Raw genomic sequence first — 24,532 nt, 5'->3', positions numbered from 1 at the left:
GTAACTATCTGTCGAAGTTCGCTACTTTTTTTAAACATTATTTCGAAAGAAAATGTTCAACGAAACAATCTGTTTCGCGATTTATTATTCTCCTGGTTTTAAATGTTTTTGATCAAAAGAAAAACATAACATCAATTTGGAATACATTACATCATACGGTAACGTTGACGAGTTATTTAAAATATTTACGTAGAGATGTTTATTGGAAATAAATTTCGCCCTGCTCTGTTCCAGGTTATTCGTTTCGGTCTTCTTCAATTAAATTTAATCAAACGGAAAACATAACATCAATTGGAACATATTGTTCATCATACATCGTTTATTTGGAAATTATTTCAAATAAATTTCGCCTTCTTTCGTTCTAGACTACTAGTTTAAAATATTTTTACTCGTAAATAGATAACGTAACATTCGTTCGACCGTGTTATCTATATGATTTGCTGTTTGAAATATTTCCCTAGAAATTATTCGTTCAAATAAGCGTCGCGCTTTTTCTAAAGAGCTTCGCAAGTAAAGCTAGGAAAATTGAAATCGAATATTCGATTGCAACGATATTTATTCTACTCACGAGAGAGAGACGAGTCATCCAACACGAGAAACGGTCAAAACCACTTGGAAGTAGCTCCATTCAATCGGCACCGTGGAACTTCACCCGCGGTGCCTCTCATTCCTTCCGTTTCCACGGCGAAGAAGCGCGCGAAGATCATTAACAGGCCGGCATTCCTGCTTCCAAACCTCTCTCTTCGCTTTCCTCTTTTTTCTCCTTTCACAGAAATTCCCCACGAGGAAAGAAACCGAACGATGAAAGAGGAATTACGAGATTGATCGAAGATGAGCACACGATCGAAGAAGGTGGGCGACGTCTTTAACCGGATACAGCACCCAGACGAAACTTTCTTCTCCTCCGATTATCTGTGCCAGGTAGCTGGCCTTCGAGACAACCTCGCCGATTTTTCTTTTTTCCTAACCGTTTCTTCCAATTCTCCTTCGAATTCTTCCAACTTTTTCCCCTCGCCTTCCAATACGTTCTTCCTCCGTTTCAAAACTCTGTGAAATCTCACCAACTTGTAAAAACCAGGGTTTCGGCCGCAGCCCGCGAATTGTCCGCTCGTCTAAAAATTTTCTTCTCAAACGTTTAGTTTCTAATTTTCGTGTGCCAAAAATTGCAGAGTTCCAGATTTCTTTGAAGATTCTTTCGAGTTTTCCAGATTCGACAGATCTTTATTCTGCGAGGAAATTTCTAGAGATTTAGCTTCCAAGAATTCTAAATATCGGGACGGTATTGCAGCTTCGGAATTTTAGATTCCTCGGTTCGAATTTTATTTTCCGAATAATTCGACCGAAAATTTGGTCCAAGTATCTCTCTCTTGCTCAAACTTTTCGTTCGATGTTTATTTCAGCGTAATGCTAGTAAAAATCTCGTTAAACTTGTAAAACGATAAGCTGTCAGGATTTTAGACTCTCGATTAGAATGTAATTCCAGGATCTTGGATCGCTATATTCGATGCAGAGCTTGACAACTCGAGAATCTTCGTGGTAATCTTCTCTCAAAAACAATTCGTCTTCGCCAAAAAGAATCGACGAAATTCCGCACAGTCGATCGCGCGATAGAAATTCACTTTCTTCGAAAAACTTTGGTCGATTTTACGAACAAAATAAATAATTTCTCCCTGCCCCGCCCCGAAAAAACTTCCAACCAATTCTCCAGAAAGCACGAATAAATACAACAAGATGCGAAACAACTGGAAATAAACCTGTTGCACAGTTTTTCGATGCTCCAAACTGTTTAGTCGAACACGATCAACACTCGAGACCTTGATACAAGGAATAAAAAATAAAAATAGCTTGAGCAGCGTTAACCGCAGGGTTGACGACGAGGGATGTTTAACGACACTGTGGCTGACGAGAAATTAGGAACGAAGCGGAGACACGCGTTTCACGATCGAAGTGCCGCGACTAACTGCCGACAGACGCCGGACGAAGACTTTGAATAGGGGCCGTTGGAGGGTCGTCGCGCGGGAACAGCGGGGAAACGAAAAGAGGGAGGGAACGATCGGTCGACTTACGTGGCTACGGGGTGGGAGATGCCTGCGGGACCCCATGGACATTGGCAACAGATGGGAACATACCCGCAGGGAACGTACGTCATATAGGGTGAGTCATTTCGACTTGGTGCTGTATAGATAGAGTTTCGGATAGACTAACGCAGCAATCGTCCGACCTTCTTCGTCTCTTCTTCGTCAGATATCGTAATTCTTAGGAGACGAATTTTCAAAGTTACGATATAAGAATTAATAGGTTTGATCGATCGAAAGATTTTCACGACGGATAAGCGTTAAAAGAAATTGCAAATTTATTTCATTATCGATATCATTATCAATGATGGAAATTTATCGATATAAGCGATTGGATTTTTTTTTAATATCAGCGATTATTATCGATGATCCGAATTTTATTCTGATTGCCGATAAGCATTATCGAGTGTAAAAAACGTATATAACGATTGACGATGGTCGAATACAGGCAGAAAAAATATTGTCGTCGATGTCGTAACCAAACAAATTTTTCGCTATCGATAATGAGTATCGGTGACCAAAATGAAATTCGAGCGGTCGATAAATGGTTACTGGTAGCCAAAAAAACCGAAACAATTAAAAATTAAAATTTTTTCACATTTATCGATAACTAGCTTCCATTTCAATAAAAATTAACTCTTTTTCATTGACCTTATTCCCAAAAACGCTAAAAATACCTGTTACTTTGAATCTCTGCATGGCACACATTATTCGCGTAAGCGACCAAACACTCTCAAACGCAGGAATAACTTTTTTAAAATTCAAAACCAAACGACTCTATTTTCTCGTTCTCCCTGAGAAGTTAGAAGGAATTGGTTTATTATTTAAAGTGACGGAGCACATAATCGGCGCAGCTGACTAAATTGTCGAATATCGCGCGTTTTAACAATTCTTGCGCCACAGCCGGCTGAAAATCGATCGGCGTCGATGAACTGAACGAAATTTATATATGTAGAGTAGGTTTTCTTATATACATTGGATCAGGTGCACACTGTTAAAACTAAGTTATATGATGTTTTAGTTATACTTTGTTTCAGCTTTGAAGTCAAGTTTAAGGCACCGAGTGAAGCGTCCTACTTTAGTTTGTCCATTTATTTGTATTATTCAGACTATTAAACGGTATTTTAACGCGTAGTACATTGTGCCATTATAAAACGTTCTCTTACGTTTGCTCGAAATAGCAAGGAAAAGTATTAACTTTATACGACACAGTGTATCACAGAATTAATATCGCATAAATTGATATCTTCTTTTAAATACTTTAAAAAATCCGCAGAAGTACCGTAACGAACTCGACCACGATCTCAAGAGACGCGTCAAACTGGTTCTATTTTAATCTCGTAATAACAGCAGTTAAATAAATTCAACGGCTAATTCCGTCGCACTTCTAAATCTACTTGAGGCGCCTCATGAATTGCAGATTTCGCACAATTCCACCATAGAATCACGATTACGTAGGTACGTAATTAGTAAATAACCTGTTAAGGTTATAACAGGTGGGAAAGTTAAGATTCATCGATCGAAAAATCAGTCGGGTTTATTAAAATTTCACAAGCAGACACTCGTATAAAGAAGAGCGAAGAAGAGATTTTTCACAACTATAATCCTGCCACTGTTTCCCTGCTTATTAACTCGAGGGCGTAATAAGCGCACGCGAAATTAAACGTTACGCGTATACGCGTTACCGCGATAATTAGAGTCACCAGCTATCCAAACACTACGAAGACGAAGATGTACATATTAAGGGAAAATATACCACTATGAGGTAATGTTTTGACGTAATAGACTTCGTTAACATTCGTCATTAATGGTAACAGATGTAATTAATTCCACTTAACGAAAGTTGAAAAATATTTGTGCAGCTCATAGCGTTTTAACCGGAAGTAATATTTTAATATTCGTAAAAAGAGGACCGCTTTGACTTTTCCGACCATCTTCTATTTACGATGAAAACAAAAAAATAAATAAAAATATTTTACGTGTATTATATCTGACAGATCGATCGTGATTTCTTGGGTTAATTAATATCTGCAGCAGTCACTACGTGTAATCGACCACGTTTAATTTAAATTTATAATATCTTAATAATTAGAATTACGTCAAATTCTTTCCTTTCGTATCTTTACTCCTCCAAAGATTTCTATCAAACAAATTAGAAGAATATAGGAACGTTGTTCTTGATATTGTCATGTCGGCTGTTAAAGAAGTTATTATAATTTTCCATAATGTTAACCAGCCTATAAGTATCTATACGCCATATCAATAAAACGCGAATATTACGAATATGTATAAATTATCGTTAAATCGTAAAACATCGTAACATGTGTAAAGCAATGACTAAAGGATTATTTATCGTCCTCTTACGGAATCAACAGATTACACATATAGAAATTTAAAATACATCGAAATTAAATATGCAGTTCATCGTTGTATAAATTAAATACGTATTATCGTATACGTATTAATTCCCGTAATAACCACGATCTGACGAAAGCTGAGAGAGAAATACGGAGTAAGATTAGAAGTTGAGAGAGAAGCGGGGAAAAATGATAGAGAAGTTAAAGCGGAATATGAAAAAGTAAGGGTGGATGGAAAATGGATAGAATGGACTGATGGAGCAAAAGGAAGGTCGTCCGACGGACGATTCCAGGTTTTCGATAAAAAGGTGGAGCAGGAACAGCGTCGAACGGAAAAACGTAAATGAAAGTAAAAGCACGGGCAAAATGATTTTCTGGATCGTTGTGCGAGTCTCGAAAAAGGGACAAAGACTTCTGAGCTTGCAGACCGAGCCAGAACGCGTGGAAAGTACGGCAGGGGATGATTCGGTGAAATAAAAATAAGAAACAAAAGTATAAACGGATGGCGTCGTTATCGAGTTGCAGCTTATTTTCTGACACTAGTTCCAATTGTTAGTTATAATGGTATTTAAAATCTGTTGTTTATGGAACGTCAGCTGACAGCGTCGAAGCTGTTCGTCAACGTGACAACCAAAATTGCCGACAAATTCGTGTAAGCTGTTCGAACAAGCTCGATAATCTACGATGCTATTCGAATTTCAGTTGCATTCAAGCTAGACCTGCACGCTTGCAGCAATTTCCCTGAAGGTAGATGAACGACTACCTACTGTTAGTCGGCAATAAACTGAAATAAATTTGTGTATTTTCGTTTGAAATGTATTTATTTATAATACGTAAGTCAAATCCTTTTTCGCGGCCTGTAAATTCGATAAATAAATAAGATACGTTGTTAATGCCCATAATCTGTCATTCTGTTGCTAACTACATAAGAGGAACGGCCTACGGATAAAAAGATTTTCACATCAAAAACAAACGGCAATGAATTATTACTATTCGCGTGGTGGATAATCGAGACGACACATTCATCCTCATTCAGATTAATCGACGTCGATAAAGTACCGTTCGAGTGGCGATAGATAAACGCAAATAATTAATATTAATAACGCCAGTTTTCTTCGGATGTCGGCGAAAGCAGCGCCGATCGAAAGAATACAGACGGATCGAGATGAACAGTTAGAAGGAAATAGTAACGGGTGTTTGCCAGAAGGAATCCGCCAAATAAAATTTATCTCGTTTCGCGTTGCCGCGTTCAACGATCCTACGAATTCATTTTCTATTCCAGTGATTAGCATTTCTTCCTCTCTTTCTCCATTTCCTCCCTCTTTTTTTTATTTCGATCTGTCGAATAGCTGGCTTCCGTTCCAAGAAACGTATCTTTGTGTCTTTCGTAAACGTTTGTCATTCTCTTAGAACTTTTGCCATTTTTTCGCGATTGTAAAACTTTTTCTGTGCTTCTTTAAAATTGTATCGACAAAGGGCATCGCGATTAAACGTTTATAGATACGGAAGTGATAATATCATCTTAGATTAGAATCTTTGCAATTTCCGTCGCAATTGCGGAAGCGATAAAAAGCGATAAGATTCGTTGTAAGAAAACAAATATCTTTTATAGAATCTTCATCGATGAGAAGTATTGCAACAAAACGTCTAGAATTACGAAAGTGGTCGTATTTTCTTAGAACTAGCACCGTTTTTTTAAATTCATCGATATGGAAGGTTTAGAGTTGCGAAAGTGTTTACGATGCGATGGAATTTTCATTGTGGTGTTGATTGTGCGATCCGGCGAGGACTCAGACGAGCCAAGTGCACACGATCGAATGGTTAAGCGAATGGTGTATCGATGACGACGACGAGTCGAAATTAAGAAAAAGTAAGATCCAAGTAACTGCGTTATAATTATATAATCGACAAATATAGTAAATAGGAAAGATAAAATATGCAAAGATGCATAGAACGCATATTATCCGCGAAAATATGAAACAATAAAATATAAAATATTAAAAGTATAGTAAAGTATAGTTATCGTGATGTTCAATGGGTAAAATAAATCTCTGTTTAGGTTGCATTTTTGTAGATGGGATCAGAAAGATCCGAGTTTGCGTAAATATCCGCGATCTAGTAATTATAATCTCTTCGTTCAGCATCGATTCGGAAATATTTGGTTCGCGTGCAAAGCGAGAGGGAAAACGTTGTTCCCGGATGTGTCTACCTTGCATCGAAACTGCCTTGAGCCAGTATCGACGTTGGTGCACGACAAATATTGACCAACGGAGCAGATAGCTGCGCGATTTTTCCGCCAGAAGCTATATTTCGCCGGTTTCTTTGCTTAACGGAACGGTCCTGCGGTACACGCGACGCTAGAAGCCCTGTTGCATGACTCGTTGTTATTCTAACCCTGTTCGTTCAGTTATAAATGTATCCTGGACAACCAAAGTGCAGTTAGATTGATTCCGTAGAGTTTGAGCACAGGATTTCGATCGTTTCGGCTTTCTATATCGCTGCTTGACGATTAAGAATGGAAACTCCTAACAGATATCGAAGACTTCCTCGTCGACTTTCGATCGTCGTAACTTCACAACAAATACCAGAAATCGTTCCATCGTGTTAGAAATCATGAAAAAGTACGCTCCCGTCTGAAACCAACGATAGATGAAAATTGGAACGAAAGACACGTTCCGGTCGTAATTTCGAAAATCGGAGCAGGACATCCTGAAAGCGGTCGTCTTTGCCTCGGAGATACTTTTTCACCTTATAATATCTTCTCTTTTTTCTTCGAATCTTCCAACAATTCCTCCGTCGTCGAAGAAACGGCCCGTAAAAAGAATTCGAGGAGAACAGAACAGTTGGTTTCGCGGAAGATAACGATCCTATTACTCCGCGTATTACATCCGTTTCTTCCGATGATCTTAGAAGCCTCTTTCGCGGCTCAATGGATCGTTATGCGCTCGGTTTTCGCGTGAATCGGCCTTTCTCGGAACACTTTCGAGCCGCAGACGCTTGCCAGCCGTGCCGCCGTTACGTCGTGCACCATAAAACTCGAATCTGCCGCGCTTTTTATCCGACAGAGACTTTCGAAACAGGAAGCGTTTCGCCGGCATAAGAGATCGCGGAATATTAAAAATTCATATAACGAGTCGCGGACTCGGTCTGTTTCGTCTGCAACAACTATACCGGCTAAACGATTCGCGACTTCGCATGCACGCCACTCGTATTTTTTCTTTATTTCCCGAAACGCTCCTACATTATGCAAATGGTTTCACAAGTATAACGTTTTACCGGACGATATGCTTTTTTCGCGTAGACACGGAATGCTTGATGTCGTGGTCGATAAGAGAAGACTGCAAGATATTAACATTTTGAAAAGAAACAGGATCCTATTTGCTATTTTTAGTTCGCTTCGAACTTAAAGGTTGTAAACTTGCCTCTCTGTAAGATTTTCAAATTTTTGGTACTCTATGCGTTATATAACGTTGAAGAGTAGCGGAAATTGGCGTTCGAGAAAGAAAGAGAGTCGTCTTTTAAATTTTTCTCTAGCTTGGAATTCAATAGCGAAACGTTAAGCGATGATTATCGATAAGCGAGTGGTTGAAGAATAATGGAATATAGTCAACTTTGATCTTGTTACTTCGGTTAAAATTTAATGGGTGAAATTTTGATATTTTTTATCGTGCTATTTGTTACGTACGACGTACGTCGAGGAACGACAGAAAGTGGAAATCACGTTTGGTATTTTTCTCGTGACATTGAAAGAACGTAAAAAATATCATTTTGAAGAGAAGAAAAAGGTACTTGATTTAAAATCCAAAAATCAGGGACTACTTAATAATACGAATCAAAATTATAAGATAAATTACAAAGCGCCTTCCGGCCAAAGAAACTCTGTAGATAACACAAATGACTTTGTAACTATTCTACAGAAATACGTACATAAAAGAATGGAATATAAAAAGGTATTAGATATTCAGCTTGATAAGAGGCAGAATCTCAGAAAGAAGCAACATCACCTCGGCTACCTCTTCGCTCATTTAGAATGTGGAAAGGGAATATTGCACGCCCTGGAAAACCCGCTGGTATCTCATGACGAATGTAGGAATAAATATGCCAGTGAAGATCCTCGGATTTATATTTAAATTCCACATTAAATCGTTGGGAAACGGTCGAGTAATATTCTTTACAAGTTACAAAGAATATTCTTCGTAAATAAGTTTTCATGCCAACTTATTACAATAAGATCAACATAATTTATTCGTTCCTATTATACTGAAAAAACTAGGGACAATTTAATCACGAAAAACGTATATATACTTTCACTTCCTAAAACGAGTTATTACGCTTATCGATAGTTATTCGAGGGAAAGAAGGACGAAAACAGGACGATTAATATATCTCGCTTATCGTCGTGAATCATCTTGCATCGAGTCCCGTGTTACAATACACGCTTTCGAAAAAAAAACGCGGATACATTCTGGTTACATTAATTAATTGATCAACTAATTATCATAATTATTTAACGAACGTCTTAACGTAGTTTGATACGGGAGAAAAAGCAAAATGTACAAGTACGAATATAAAAGTATTCAATTAACCAATTTACGTGGAGAAAATCGTCCATGACTGGTTTGTACAATGATCTATTGAAAGAAATTATGGGATCGGCCAGGAAACAAGGTTGATTAGCTTCGTTAGATCTACGTATCTGCAATTTAATGAGCGATTCGATCTTCCGATAGATTTCAAATGGATTTCTCTTCGGTTAATGGTTCTACGGACGCGAAGACGCTAGAATTCGAATCGATGATTTCGTTGCTCAAGGTCGTGTTTCCCTCCACTATTAATCAGCGTAGAATTTCCTTTTCCCTTTTACTCGGTCCACCCTGTTAGTTACCCCGCTGTGTCCTTTAAATCAGCTTCGAAAGATACGAACAAGTCGTTATTAATACGCATAATCTCTCACTCGAATTTTGTTTTCTCGAAACATTAAAAAATCTCTTTATTTGTTAGTGTAAAAGTAAAGTTGGAATATAAAAATTCGAAGACTCTAACATAATTAACGATTATGTAACGATCTCGATTGTTTTCTAAAAAATTAACGTTCTCATCGTCGACATTCTTTGAACCATTTTTGACTCGATCGTATTTTTTTATCGTTGACAAATTTTCCTAATTTAGGAGACGCGTGAGAGAACCGCTACTGATAATACCTATAACTTCTCATCTCGATTCTATCTTACGGATTTTCTTAAAACCGCTTCAACCGTTTCAACCGCACGACGCAAACGTCAGAAACGAACGAAAAATGAAGGAAATTGGCTCATTGAAAAAAAAAATTGGTCCGCGAACGAATCGCTGGAGAACAGACGGGACCACGATGGCAGAGATGGAAGACTGTAGAAAATTTGTGTCAATGCCGATGGCTAGAGCAAAGAAAATTAAGGCCACGAAAGGAGGCACACGTCAGCTGTCGCGCAAAACGCGAGTAACACTTTTGGAACAGATGGTAACGCTGTACGAACGGTACAGTATGCGAATAGCGTACCACGATCCCTCGTACTTTGGCTAGCCTAGGTCTGGGTTAGGCCTAACAGGTCTTGGAAGTAGGCTGATCGTTAGGTCTAGGCCACGTTCAGTTCAAGACTGGATCACTTTGGATTACGTCTGGTTTGGCCGGGTTAAACGGCTGAATTACGATTTAGCCTAACTAGAATTGGGTCTGTGTCGAGTCTAGCTTCTGCCTAGCTTCTGACTTGAATCTAGATCTCCATTAGTCGAGTCTAAGTTTAGTTCTTCCGAGAATCGATCTTCCTCCCATTTGTTTCAATGAAGTTTACACGTCCAGCAATTAAGACGAGGAAACTATATCGCGTTAACGCTAGAAATTCCGTAATTTGCACTTTTTGCTATTCTTCGTGGCTCTAGTATAGTATCCGGGTTGAAAAATATTCGACTCGTTCGTTGTCGAAAATTGATAAAATGTTGCGTCAAGTGTACAAATTTACAACAAGGAAAACAGCCGAGCAAATTCAAATTTTCAATATATGGTAGTCAAACGGATGAGTTTGATTAAATTTTCTATTTAACGCGTAATTTAAAAAAGAAATTATCTCTACGCCCTCTGCTTCCTTCGTAGATACGATAGGGTTGGATTTAAGGGTTGGGTTTTAAAGACTACGAGTCACGAAACGGTTGGGCCAATAGTAATTGATAAATTATTTTTTTATCTTTCGTCCTTCTATGCGTTCGTGGACAAAATTGCATTAAATAATTGCGTTTTATTATTTGCAACGACGTTCGGATTCATCGAAAGCGAGCAAATAATTTTAACCATTTGAGCCATTGAAATATTCCAAACGAAACTTTTAATTCTTCGAAAACAGGACACGGTTTTCGCTGGTCGCCATTGCAAATCGTAATCGTTTCAACGGATTTCCTTGGTAGCCACTCTACAGAACATCACAGGGTTGCAGCAAATAATTTCAACAAATCAAAATTAATTTCAACAAACATCGCCAGTCGTGTTTCGCGATTATGGCGACACAGGAAAATCGCAACGATGCGGCACTGTTATTGGTAAAACCGGAGATTGCAAAGTATTTCGCGAACGTATGTACACTGTCGTTCGTAAGTATGTGGACACTTTAGAGTTTGCTTCGTTTCAATTCTGTGCTTCGCGTATAAAAATGAGAAATATCATTTATTACATAAGAGACAGAATACAAATGAAAATCGAACATCGTAAAATTAAGTAGCTTAACATAGATCCAACTTGAAACGTCGTAGCCACTTTTAATTCGATAACGTTGAAAACAGAGCAACTACTTAATATTTCGAAAAATATATCATAGGTCAAATATAGTAATATATTTATATCGGATCTATCAATTTTTTTTATAATTTTGATAAAATAATTTCAAGATAACTAATATAATACAATATAATAAATGATTTTTAGGATAATTTTCTAAACAGACAAGTGGACACGTAATAATTTTCACCTTAACGTTAATGTTGGGTGAAGACTTGGCTGAGAGCTTGGCTGTGAACTTAAGTGGATATACACTCTACTACTATATATATAAATAAATAAACAATATGTAAATAACAAATAGATAAGCGTTAATATATAATAAGACACCTGAACGATAGTGTACACAGGCGTTGGTACGATCCATCGTGGGATTATGTCATCGATAACGATATTCGAGTAACCGCCGCCAATTATTCGCCATCCGGCTGATGTTGCGCGATGCACGCTTTAAGAAAAGATGATAATACATGCCTGGAATATATTATTTAGCCCGTAACGATTTGTCCTCGTTGTATACGTATACGTTTGATAAATGTCGCTTCCTGGATGGATCCACGGTAACGGTACAAGGAAAATAAAGAGTCCCTATCGTCTCTTCTTCTTACGAAGTCTCCGATCAACTGCAAGTTTATAAATCGTTTTGTCCCGTGGTTTCCTCCTTTTTTAACAACAGTGTTTGCAACTTTTATGTTGTCCTTAACTTTATCTTAACTTTAACGGAAGTGTCCATGATTCTGTACTCTATACACGTTGTTTACTATCTTATACTACACTTTTGATAATTCTCGAATAGATTGCTTTTATCACGATCGATGAATAAACAAGCGAGCTTGATGTTCGTCGATTTTATCATGATTTCTGACAAATCTTGTGCGACAGAACCTTCTCGTTGCCAGTATCTCGTGGAAAATTCATCGTTTATACGCGTCACGTTTTTGTTAAATTACTCGTTTCATCTATAGTAGAAGCTTCTCGATGGCTGAAAGCAACAAAGAACGAGGAAAAGTAGGACCACCATGTCGTTTCACGAGTTTCTCTCTATAAATAACGATCCGAAAAGAGGACGAGGGTGCATCAATCGAGCCAAACTGTTATCTAACGCCACAGAGGGACTCGTCCCGCTAATCCAGCAGATTAAACACGGCCTAATCGTCTTCCTACGTTCATTTTCATCCTGTCATCGTCGTAGAAATGTCACGCGATCCATCCTGTCGCGAAACAACGTAATTACGTTTACCTTTCGTTCTTTCTGAACGCAATCATTCCTCTTCTAATGGCTATCGCGATTCCTCTGTCGTAAGACACGAATTACGCAAAAATATAGATTCGTATAAATCACTGAGGACTTTGATGATTCGCCATACGAATACGCTCACTGTCGGTATAATCTTCGACGCTGTTTTACGTCCAAAGCTACGAAAAGGTGTAGCGTCATCGTTATGGGCAACCGTCGATTTTAGACAAATTCGAATTATCCGACTCCCTCCCCCTACCAGTATAAATATACGGACGCGATCGCGGGAGAGGCAGTAATATACCGAGTGACACGTGTTAGCGAGCAATATGTTGGAGTCGAGTTTTCCGCGAGCGAACATATTCTATCGGTGCGAATGCAGTAAACGAGCGTCTTACGACGGTTTGTACTTTGTTTATTTATTTATTTGTTTAATTTATTCGAAATATATTTGACGGGTTGCGACAGCAACCTCTCGCTCTCGTTATTTCACATTGTCTATCCTCGACCAATCCTCCGCAAAGGTTTCTAACGAAAAGCATCAGAGTTGGCAAGAAATCGAAAAGTTGTATTGGCATTGTATCGCTTTGAGACAAAGATACACTTCTTTCTTTACAATCTCGGATAATTATCGTTTAATTTGTATCCACACTGTCGTATCGCTTTGAGATAGATTAAGATACTGTCCTCTCTCCAAAATCGCGATTAATTGTCCATAAGATATGCTTCGATAATTCTTTAACCGTAGAACATGGTATCAACTAAAATTTCGTCACGATCAATCAGAGAAATTCAGATAAATAAAGTTCTACCGTATTATTCGACTCTTTCCGATCTACGAAATCTTTCGGTCTGCCTTTTATAATCGATCTAGCCGATATATACCTTGGAAACGTCATTCTGTCCCAGTTCCCAGGCATCGAGGAGCATAGAGTTCGTTTTCACGATGATTCTCGTGCACGTTTTCTGAGGATCGAGTTCCGTCGGTCTCTATATACATATATGTATGCACTTCCGTAAGCTGCCATTCCAACGCAAATTTATTCCACAGAGTTTCTGCGTTCTAGTATCGTCACCACTAGCTTCAATTCTTTCGCTTCCGGTTGGTATTTTGGCAAAAGCACGTAACTGATTTAGCGAGATATTATTACCTATGACTTCTATTATATCAAATATTTTATTATTATAAATTTGTATATCGACATAACGTAAAATAATATTACGCGCTATTGTATCGTATCACGGACATCTTGCAATAATTAATATTTAATGATAAATTTATACAGTATATCTGTTTCAAGAGCATACACGCGATTGTTTCTTCGAGTATCAAAAATACGAAAAAATGTTGCTGACAAGTGTCGTATGGTATCAAAGGGGACGTAATATCGTGTAATTAATCTTTTTGTAGTTGTTCGAGTAGAGATATATCTCATACGAAGTTGTTAACGCAAAACATAAAGATATTGACTACTTATTTACGTCGATATAATTTAGAAGATACTTTAACGTAGAAAGATTTAACGTATGGAAGACAAGGAAAGACGCGAGACGGTATTATTGCGTTTACGTTGTCTTTGCGTTTCATACGTTAAATTTACGTTAAATTAAAGTTAAAATATCTTCTAAACTAATGATTTTTCGATATAAATAGGTTAATACTTTTTTGTAGAGTCGGCTTTCGCCTATTGCGAACTTATCCTATTTATTTTATTTATTATCGGTGGACACAGATATTTTTCTTATATTTTACTCCTACATTTTCATCGTCCTTGGATCTGTTCGTTGGGAACAACGCGATAACGTTAATATCGTATTAGCACACAGGCTCGCGAAAGTATTTATTCGGACACTTGCAAACACTTCCAAACATTTTCAGATTCCATTAGCACTTTTATCAGATGGATTTTTAAGGATTTCTAAGCTTCGTATCGTAGCTATTCCAATTCTTTCAGCGTAAATACCATTTCTTCGTAATGTCTTTACTGTATACTTAATGCTTTCTAATTCTAAGGTTAATACAATAATTGTCTTAAAACGTTTGAACGGTGGTGATGCCAAATCTTTTTGAAACGATCGGTACGGTTCAATGTCTTTGAAACACAGACAACGATTTTTTCTGCATTAATGAACGATTACTATCTCGCGTGATGGATCGAGTCGCGGGTTTGGAGATGCGAAATATTAATTCAGACGGTTGTAATTTTCACCCGAATAAAGCGAGACTTTCGCTTATTACGCTCTCGTTTTTACGTCGCCGTTGTTTAGCATTTCAGAATAGCGTGATTTGAATTAATTGAACTTCCGTGGTTATACAGCCGGCTACGTAATCGCGTCTCCCCGAGCCGAGGATACGTTCTTGCTTGGAAATACGATGGATCCCTAGATAGGATCTCGTTTCGTCCATATACATATCGGGAATTTCGATCGGTTACGAGGCTCCTTTCTTTGAACTTCTGCTGAAAAATGCCATTCGACTCCGATTGTATTAACGAGAATGGACTAAGAATTCCGTAACGATTACTTAATGATTCTATCGAATTAGAAATTCTCTTTATAGGATTTCATAATTCTCTAGACTTTTTAACCTGTTAACTAGATCGTTCCATTGGACGTAACAAATTTCTTTGATACTTCGGATCGCAAAGTACGTATCATGCTAATGAAAAAGCAGTCTTGCGATAGAGTAACTAGAAATCAAAAGCAATGGAAAGCACGCAAAACATTAAAAAGCGTCGTAGCATTTATGACAGAGAGCGTAGATTCATCGATTTCCACGCTCGTCTAATTCGAATTCACTAAAATGTTATTTATAGAAATATCGTTCTATCTCTTAATATCCTATATATGTGTATTCTTTGAAATTCTCAAGTTATTAAATCAACAGAGTTCAACGGCGTTCTTTTATGCGTCTCTCGTCTTCAATCGTGGAAAGAGATAGAAGAAACTTGTTCGCGAAATCGCGTAGAAACAGCCAGTGTCTCGCCCTTAATCTCCAACTTCGCGAATTATCGAAGATACAATACCACTTCTACCGTTATCTCGAATCTTACTCCGCAGTTCGAAGCGATTTAAAAATGCTCGTCGGTTACGTGAATCGCGAGGAAATTCTTATCCGAAGATGCGATCGAAACCCGAACGTTAAAACTCTATTTTACGATCGAGATAACGCGGTAACTGCCTACAATTCGGCTCTAATTATCGATTTTTGCCGAAATTTCCGACGATCGTCCTTTTTTCACACACACTCACTATTCCGATCTTATACCATAACTTGTACTAAACGAAGTTTTTGCTTCTTTTATGGAGGTAGCTTTATAACTAAATAAATATTATTCATAGCAAAAGGCCATCTTTTATAGCGATACTTAAGCTATTAAAAATCTCAATTTGTTGGATGAATTTTTTTTAAACGCTGCAAGCCAAAAGGTTTCGAAAATTATTTTCATCGCTTTTACGAATTTCCGATTGTTTTATAATTGGTTTTACGATTACCATCGTTTCTTCGTGTGAACTCATAACGCTAAAAGGAGTACGCTATCCCATGTGTAGAATAACATTACGTTACGTAATATTACATAATATTAACATTAGCGAAAGACAATTATTTTTAAGTGAAATAATTTTCAAATCTTCGCGTTTCCATCTTTTCTTACTAATTTTTCGAAAGAAAGCGCGGATCGGTGGGAAATGGAGAAAAATTCACAGTTACTTTTGCATGAAATAATTTACAAATCTTGGCGCCTTTTCGGTCTCTTGGGAAATTTTTGAAAGCACGTAGATACGCGATCGATGGAAAGTTTGCGCAAATTTCATTCTTATTTTTCAATGACATAATTTTCAAAACCTTCGCGCTTTTCTCTTCTTTTCTCGGGAAATTCTCAAAAAGCAACACGTAATCGATGGAAAATTTCATCTGTTGAAAAATTTTCAGAAGAAAGTAGGTACATGGTCGGTGGAAAGTTGAGAAAAATTCACGGTTCAGAAGACAAACTATATAGATACACGGTTTTCATTAGCCTACTTGATTCTGACAGGCCTGGATCGAACGCCGATCCGGTAGACCTCGATTGGATCTCTTACTTTGCTTGCCATGATGCACGTTAATGGGCGACAATGTAGTATAATCGACTACTCCGTGTTCATTACGCGTTACGATACTATAGAAACGCGAACGAAAGCGCGAGATTCTTTCATCGGAACCGCCATTTTCCTCCGTTCCGTGTGCCTTGAAACGGAACAAAAATCGAATTTATTTTTACAACTCGGCTACTTCAACAAGTACTTAACCGGCTTAATCAGTGGACTGATTTGTTTGCGTAACGAATAGGATGTTTATATAAATTGATATTTTTATCAAGTAAATGAATGGAAGTTGAGTTTGTTCTAGCTGCCAAATCAATCGTTAAATTGGATACTTTGCGGCACAACGCGTTAAGAACTAGTCCACGCTAACTGCTATATCAGAAATGAACAGTTAAGAAACGATCTGAAAATCCGAACCGTTATTGAATAGGTAGAAAAATTCACCGCAAGATACGGCAAGGAAATGTCAAATTACGCACAAGCAGTGGCAAACGAGCTAGTAAAAAACCTTAAATGCCACAGATATAGCGAGACGACTCAGACGTGGAAAACATCCAATCGACGACACACACGTCGCTCTAAAATAAAAGAAAGATAAGAAACTAAACTACGAGGAACACGGTAGCACTCGCTGGATCGTTAATTCAGAGGACTACCATCGTTTTATCCGCCAAACGAATTAAAAGATACGCGAAATGCCCGGATGGCAGATTATAAAAAGAAAGGAAAACAGTTGGTTCTTTTATAAGTAGTCATGAATTTATTGCCTCGTAAGCAAAGAAAAATATTTTGGATGAATTGCGAGAGATCGTCGATCGTCAACGAATACATTAAATTACTCGAATCAAATAATCACTCGCGAAATTTCTTCTTCTCTCATAGGCATAGACACGTTGTTTTAGTCGACTTATGGAAAATTAACAAGCTACGAAATCGTTATAATTCAAACTGTTTTGTTTTTTACGCGCAATTTAAGACAGCTTGTAGTAAAGCGAAGCACAGAAGAAAAAGAAAAGGGATGAGAAAAATATCAAGCCGTATAAAAAATAAACGATGCCCGATCGGTATGCTCTCCGTCGTACGCTTAGGGTCATTGTGCAAGCCTCCGATTCTTCCACTTGCCTGCTCTCCTCTTGCTTTCTTTCTTCGTTCGTCGTGCACGATCCATGAACCGTGATACGAGATGCGTTTCAGCTTCTCGAGCGTGCACGCCGGAACGTGCGGTCGATCAGAAATTGGTTCACTTTCGTTGCAACCGGAGGAGCCTTCTCCCGACTCGTTCGAACCGATTCAGAGCGTGCTACGTGGCCGGACACTTTCCCGTAACGACTAGAACCGCCATTTTTGGTAAACCGCTGGTGATCGTCTCCAACCGGTTCGGATAATTACATTGGATGCAGTCAACCTCGATATGTATTCTTCGTTACAGGTCTATTTATTTCGACGAAATTTTAATCCGCAGACTTATAAGCCAGATTTATTCTTTGTTTACCTTACGATACTTATCAATAGAATAGATCCTTGTTGCGATACTTGTCGGTAGAATATGTATTCGCTTAACGCGAGATACGTAGTTTACTCTTTTGAAAAGTACCCAAGTATTTTAAGCGTTAGATCGAACTGCTCGTAACGGGATTTCGCACACTCGCAGATATCAGAAAAGCTACAAAATTACTAAAACTTTCCGACTTGAAAAATGATCTGTCTTGTATACGGAAGGATGTAGTAGGCTCAACAGCGATTCAATAAGTCGCGAGATTCGAAGAAACTCGCTAATACGACATTGATTTAGCAAGAAGCTGAATCTACTTATACTTTTATCCGAACGTTTGTTCTATCGTTTGTTTATTTTCCACCATTAGATATTTTGTATTATATCGATGAAATCTTAAATCTTTCCTTCTCAATTAATTCAAGCAGCGATCAATGATACTGATTCTTATAAATATTGAGAGAATATAACGATATTAAATCCTCTAAAAATTTTACTAGGAATCTTTCTCTTGAAAGACGATCAATTTTAGTATCACAGTGTTCGCTGATCCGATAAATCGCAAGATTGAAGGAAACCGCGTTAGTGGAAGCGATGTATGTCGATCTTATAAATATCCAAAATATAGCGATATAAAATTTTCTGAAAATTCTATCGAGAACTTCTCACTTCAGAAACGATCGACCTTATCGACGCCAGTACCTGTTGATCCGATAAATCGTAGGATTCGAAGAAACCGAGTTGATAGATGCTGGATTCGTATACGGGCCGAGAACCCGAATGGCTTCGTGCAATGGCTTCCGGTCGACTTTGAACGCGGCCACGCATAAATCTCCGAACCGCGTGATCTCAGCCGTGTATCGGTCCGTTTAGCAGCACAAAAACAGACGTCAACGTCGAATTTACATATTATCTTAGACTTGGCGTCCCTATAAATAATAAACGAGTCACGAACCAAGCGTGAAACAGAATTAACGACTCGCGATTGTTCCATGATTCACGGCGATTGCCAATCGAACGAGCCACGGAATCACGGAACCATTTCTCTCGTGAATTTACACGATCTTAGATCGAAAATAGTGGCGTAACGATAGCGTGTAATTGTTACTGGGACTTGGAAAAAATCTGATCGAGCGACGAGTATGAAGCTTCGTCTGGTACGGTTTTCTATTTGGATGCAAGGCGCGTATCGTTCGGAAACTTTCTTCCGTCAGTGACAAAGGCTCCAGGTATTTGTAACGCGATAATATTCCTCAAAAGTAAAATAAGCCGAGACTCGAAAGTCGTACTTTTCACGCACGTCTGAGATTCTCCCTCGAGAGATTTCTTGGTTGTCCGTACTTTCTACTAATTCCGTTTCCAAATTCAATTCTAATTCAATTATAGACATAACAGCAGATTCACATTGTAAAATATCGCATTTTGGACATCGAAATTACCGACACGGCGCGTTTCACGTTACTTTTATCCGAAGGCGGTGCAGGCGGGGGACGAGTTTCTCTCGGAAAAGAATTCTTCTAACCATTTTATACGACGCGTTAGTCGTTTAACAGCTTTGTAAGAACGGTTTTTGTAGGTAGTAAAGAAGTCATTTTTTGCAACGGTTTATTACACGGATTACGCGTTAGAACTTTCGCTATAAATAATATACTATGGATGACGAATCGTCGAAATTTCAAAGAAATTGTAAGAGAGTCGATCCACGTACAGATCCATGTACAGATACCTTAACGAGCTTAAATGACTCGGTACTAGCTCTCATATAGGGTGATACGATTATCTCGTTAGCTCTGTTGTGGTCTTGGGAGACGCCGACGTCTCGTGAGCAATCCGAATGGTTCGATCGAGTAAAGTTAAGAAACGAGGGACCGTTGTAAAAGTTCTGAGAATTTGTGGATTTTCTTAAAAAAATCTCCCAACGACCTGAAATTTAAATGGAAGTCGAGAAGAGAATCCGTCGAAATAAGCAGAATGCGTGCTTAAATTTTCCTTTCCTCTTTCCTACGAATCGATATGTTTAATTTTTAATTTAGAAAATATCAAAGCTATAATTTATATTCTCGATAGTAAAAATTAGTAGATTTGTTAGAACGATGGATTTAAAACGAGGGCAGCTTGTGTCGTAATTATTACGTCGAAACGAAGTTAATGCTTGCTAATCGATTATCCCGTTAGAGGGAAAGTGTAAATAATTCTACGTGTTTTTCGCGAATCCTAGTTATATGTCTCGATTTATTCTTTTCGAAGGTTGCAATTTCGAAGGTATGCTGAAAATTCCTTCGTTATAAATCTTCTACAAATTATAACGAAACGATTAATAAACGAATCCTGAACGAAGTTGATAAAAATTTTTGTTCGATTTTACCAATTCGAGTCGCCATTGCCGTCATTTAACCAGGATTAATCATTAAACAATTACAAGCAAGAGATTCCAACGACACGCGATCTTTCGCTGGACAAAATTAAGGCCGAGGACCGGAACAATTAGATTTTCGTTTTAAACTCTTAGATCGAAGAGTACATATGTATTGCGCAAAGCGAAAGTCGCTTCTTTTCAAGCTCCATCGTGTGCCATCGTCTTTACGTAAATTGCCACGTTAATTTCGTTCAACGATGTAAAAAGACGAGAGTGCTCTTGTAGAAAGAGGAGAACGAGCATCGTTCGTTTCTTCCTCGGCTAAACTCGCTTTCACAGTGAAAGATGAAACATTTTTCAAAGGAAGACTCGTCGTTTTCCTTTGACAGCGGTAAATTCTTTGTGTGAGAGTCAGACGATCGATAATTGTTCTCACATGTACGTTAAATGTTGAGTCACCGTTTCCAGATATTTCGAGCTGTAGAATATTGGCGAGTTTCGAAGGCAGATTAGATAGTACGAACGTTGGAGAACGCTCGCCTGTATTTGCATTATTATAATCTCCGGCGCATTTGCATATTCTGGTAACATCTGCAGGATGTTTCACAATTATGGGAGAATATATCGCAAACTGAAATTCTTCCTACATAACACGTGGACTTTTTCTAAATAAATATGAAAGTCGTTTTATAGACGTAGACACGGAAAATGTATCTACGCGTTAAAAATCATTTTTCAGCTGAAAATTATCTTTCGATAAGCGTAAAGAATACTACATCGAGTGTGTACGCTTGTATCTTGTGGATATTTTTACGAATATCGAACGAGACCGTATCGAAAAATATTTTTAAACGCGTCTATAAATATACGTAATACGATAATTGTATCTTTATACGCATTTTTCGACGTGCTCAAATTTTAAGATCTTCAACGACGAATTTATTCAGATCAAGAGAAAGATAATTGCTTTATTTTCCAATTTAAAATGTATCGACGGATATATAGTCGGGTTCAGAACGAGTCAGAGATCGCGTAGCAGAATGTGTGGTCATTATATGAATTTTGAAATGGAAATTTTAAGAAATTAAGGCACAGGTTCGATAAAACGCTCGTTTCAAAATTTCTAGAACGCGCTTTTCAATTTAATGAATAAAATATTCTTTCGGAATTTGGGCCTCTGCGTTTCAAACGTCCTCTAGAATCTTCCACTATATCGGTCGGATAAAAAGTTATTACAGAAACTTTCTTGCATTACGAAAGTTATTACACGAGTTTGTGTAAGGTGTTGCTCTCTTTTTACTAATAAAAAGATTACCCATAGCCTGCAGACGTATTTCCTGCAAGTAGAAGAAATTTATAACTCCACGACGAGATTAAAAACAATCCCGGGAAATTTAAAAAACTTTCACGGCTCAAAGATTAACCACGGTTAATTTTAACCATTCAAAGGAATCAATGTCCGTGATTGTACGCCATTATCGCGGACGTTGATTGACACGGCTCGACAATATTCTCTGTCATTAATCTGGCAGCCGGTCAAAGACCGTAATCCAAGCAGACGGATGTGCAGAAAAATTCCAGGAAAGAAGTTTTACGACAATTGCGACACGCTAGGGAAGTAGTCCAAGAGAATCTTTTTTCCAGAATCAAAATAAATATAGAAAACTACATTTATAATATAATAACGTTCTAACGCTTGTAGACACATTTTATGAATATATTATGTGCAGAACGTATTGTACGAAACATTTTAAAATTTCATTGGCATTGTTATAAGACCGTCACGATTATATGGATAACGTTTAAAACCTATAAAAAACAAAACTTTCTCCACGTACTTCGCAAACACTCGTTCGAATCTGGAAAAGTACATCGATACGACGTTGTGATCATATGTTTTATTTAACAAGATATTAATCGTGAAAGAGATACAGGGAGAAAATAGGAAATCGAACTTCGATCTATAACGATGGTAAAATTTCTATGAGAAATTAGTTGAAATAACTCTGGTATAAAAGGATTTATTCTTTTTCGCCATTCTTCCTCTGAACTGCTAAATTATTCGTCGCTATCTAAAATAGCAGGAAGAATTTTGTACAAGTTCTTTCCTTTCTGACGATGGAAAAAGTTCGTGAATCGTGATGATCTCTTCGTGCAACGAAGAGAAACGATCGACCCTCGTGTACGTATTTATGCCGTTTGAGTAACATCGATTAAGTTATAGTTAGCAGAAACTGAACGCGAAGGCAATTAAGGAGGATTGCGAGAACGGGCCAAAGTACGCCTGTTCGACGAAGAAGTGTAGCTTAAATGGCGTTAACATTTTTGCCAGTGACGAGATCTGACTGTAATTGTACAACGGTACAAATAACTTTTATATATCGACTTTTTTAATAAACAACGACCTTTTTGCGTAAAAAGGAAATAACGTAAGAAGAATTTTTACCTACAGGAGGATTTTTCTTCTTCGTTCGTCTCTTTATTCATCTTTTCACGCGAGTAAGACAAATAGAATATCAAAGACTAGAATTATAACAGAATAGACATACAACATGTATACCAAAAGATTCGAGAATTAGAGCAAACCGTTGAGAAAAGCTATTAAATTCCACTTTTCTTCTTCTCTTTTTGCCTCTATTTGTTTAAACGAACGAAACAATAATAACGCGATAAAATTGAACAAAATTTGATGAAAACTTACGTGAATACGTTAAATTCTCAAAACGACTACAAATGCTTCGATAAACTGTGTTATCGAACTTTCCATCAAACTTTCCATTTCATACGAACGAAAGACAAATGAAACATTAAAAAAATTTGTCTCGCAATAACGAAGCTTTCTCGAAATCAAACGAAACCGCGCATAAAATACAGAAAGTAAAGGTCCCATTGTCATTGCGTAAAATTGCAGACACAGAGCTATTCGAGTGCATCGATACAAGTCGGTGCACGTGCGGCCATTGATTGTTTTCTATTAACGTTTCACGTCCCCGACAGCCATTGCGTGTGTTCGAACAGCTCGTTTTACACGTCCACGCTCGCATTTAAGTCGTATAATCGCAGTGACATGTACTCGATACGATCTGCTATTCAGCACGGTTTATTCGATTTTAGTGTGGCAAAACTATATACCAGATCTTGTACGGAGCATTGGAGGAGAGAAAACTGAACGTAATATAACGCGGTTAAGAGAATTATAAAATAGGAGAAGATTCTTGGAACTCTTTTTATAGAGATTTGGCTTCGTGATAAGTCAAAAATAAATTTTTATATGTGGCGGCACGGGCCACGGAACTTTTCAACGGCTCCGGATGCAAAGCGCGACGCCGCCAAAGCGCAACACCGACGTGCCCAATGTACCATCGATATCTTCACACTCTTTCCGTCGAATTCTCGGAAGAGCATACACGTGCCAGCACTGGCGGCACATCTAATGAATGCACGCTAGTGGGGGATATCGATGGGCTACGAAGGGAAGAATCTGCGCGATCCGAAACAAAAGGACAGGCAGTCTGTCTTGCGCCATTAAATGTGTAACTCCTCGATACTATTTGCATAGCAACGCGTCGAATGATCTCTCGGTGTCTATCGTTATTTGTTAGTTGTTACCTGTTGTCTGTTAAGTGTAATTGTTAATTGTTAATTGTTAACTCTGATTGTTGATTAGTTCTAATTGAACTATTGTTCGTTAAAAACACCAAGAGTAGTTCCTTACGCACCTATCACCATACCACCTCATATATTTAAAATCACTACATCTGCAAATAAAGAATCGAGAAAAATTTGAATATTCAAGATTTGCAATTTTTAGAAGGCCGCAATTAGTATTAAAATGGCCAAATTTAAATTTAAGAATCTGTACGCTTGAAACTTTGGACCCACCAAGTGAATCGGAAATAATAAAATAGATACCTGATCCTAAAATTTTAATTTGGAATTCCAAAATCTGAAGAAAGCTGGAGGTCCTGAATTTCGCATATACCTACACAGACTAGGTGCGCCAGGAATAACCACGTAATGCTCGAATTTAAATTTAGAGTTCCAGAATCTCAAGATGTCCGAACGCTCCACACTCCGCTCCACATACAGTGTAATCAGTGTATCAGAAATAACTATGTACCTGGTCG

At 37.9% G+C, this 24,532-nt stretch overlaps 1 protein-coding gene across 3 annotated transcripts in view; it reads right to left on the bottom strand.

Annotated features, from left to right (window-relative positions):
- The window catches only part of LOC117159106 (uncharacterized), a 70,591-nt gene that overhangs the window by 24,161 nt on the left and 21,898 nt on the right, over nucleotides 1–24,532 (bottom strand). The window contains exon 1 of one of the 3 annotated variants that reach the window (XM_033338649.2): nucleotides 569–1,981. The exons of the other annotated variants lie outside the window; for them this stretch is intronic. The gene's annotated coding sequence lies outside the window, so the exon portion shown is untranslated. Of the gene's footprint in view, nucleotides 1–568; nucleotides 1,982–24,532 lie in introns of those variants that run through there. 3 annotated transcript variants of the gene reach the window in all.

This window comes from Bombus vancouverensis, chromosome 13 (assembly GCF_051014615.1).
Source record: "Bombus vancouverensis nearcticus chromosome 13, iyBomVanc1_principal, whole genome shotgun sequence".
In the NCBI taxonomy this organism is placed as follows: domain Eukaryota; kingdom Metazoa; phylum Arthropoda; class Insecta; order Hymenoptera; family Apidae; genus Bombus; species Bombus vancouverensis.
This window is presented reverse-complemented; position numbering and strand designations above follow the sequence as displayed.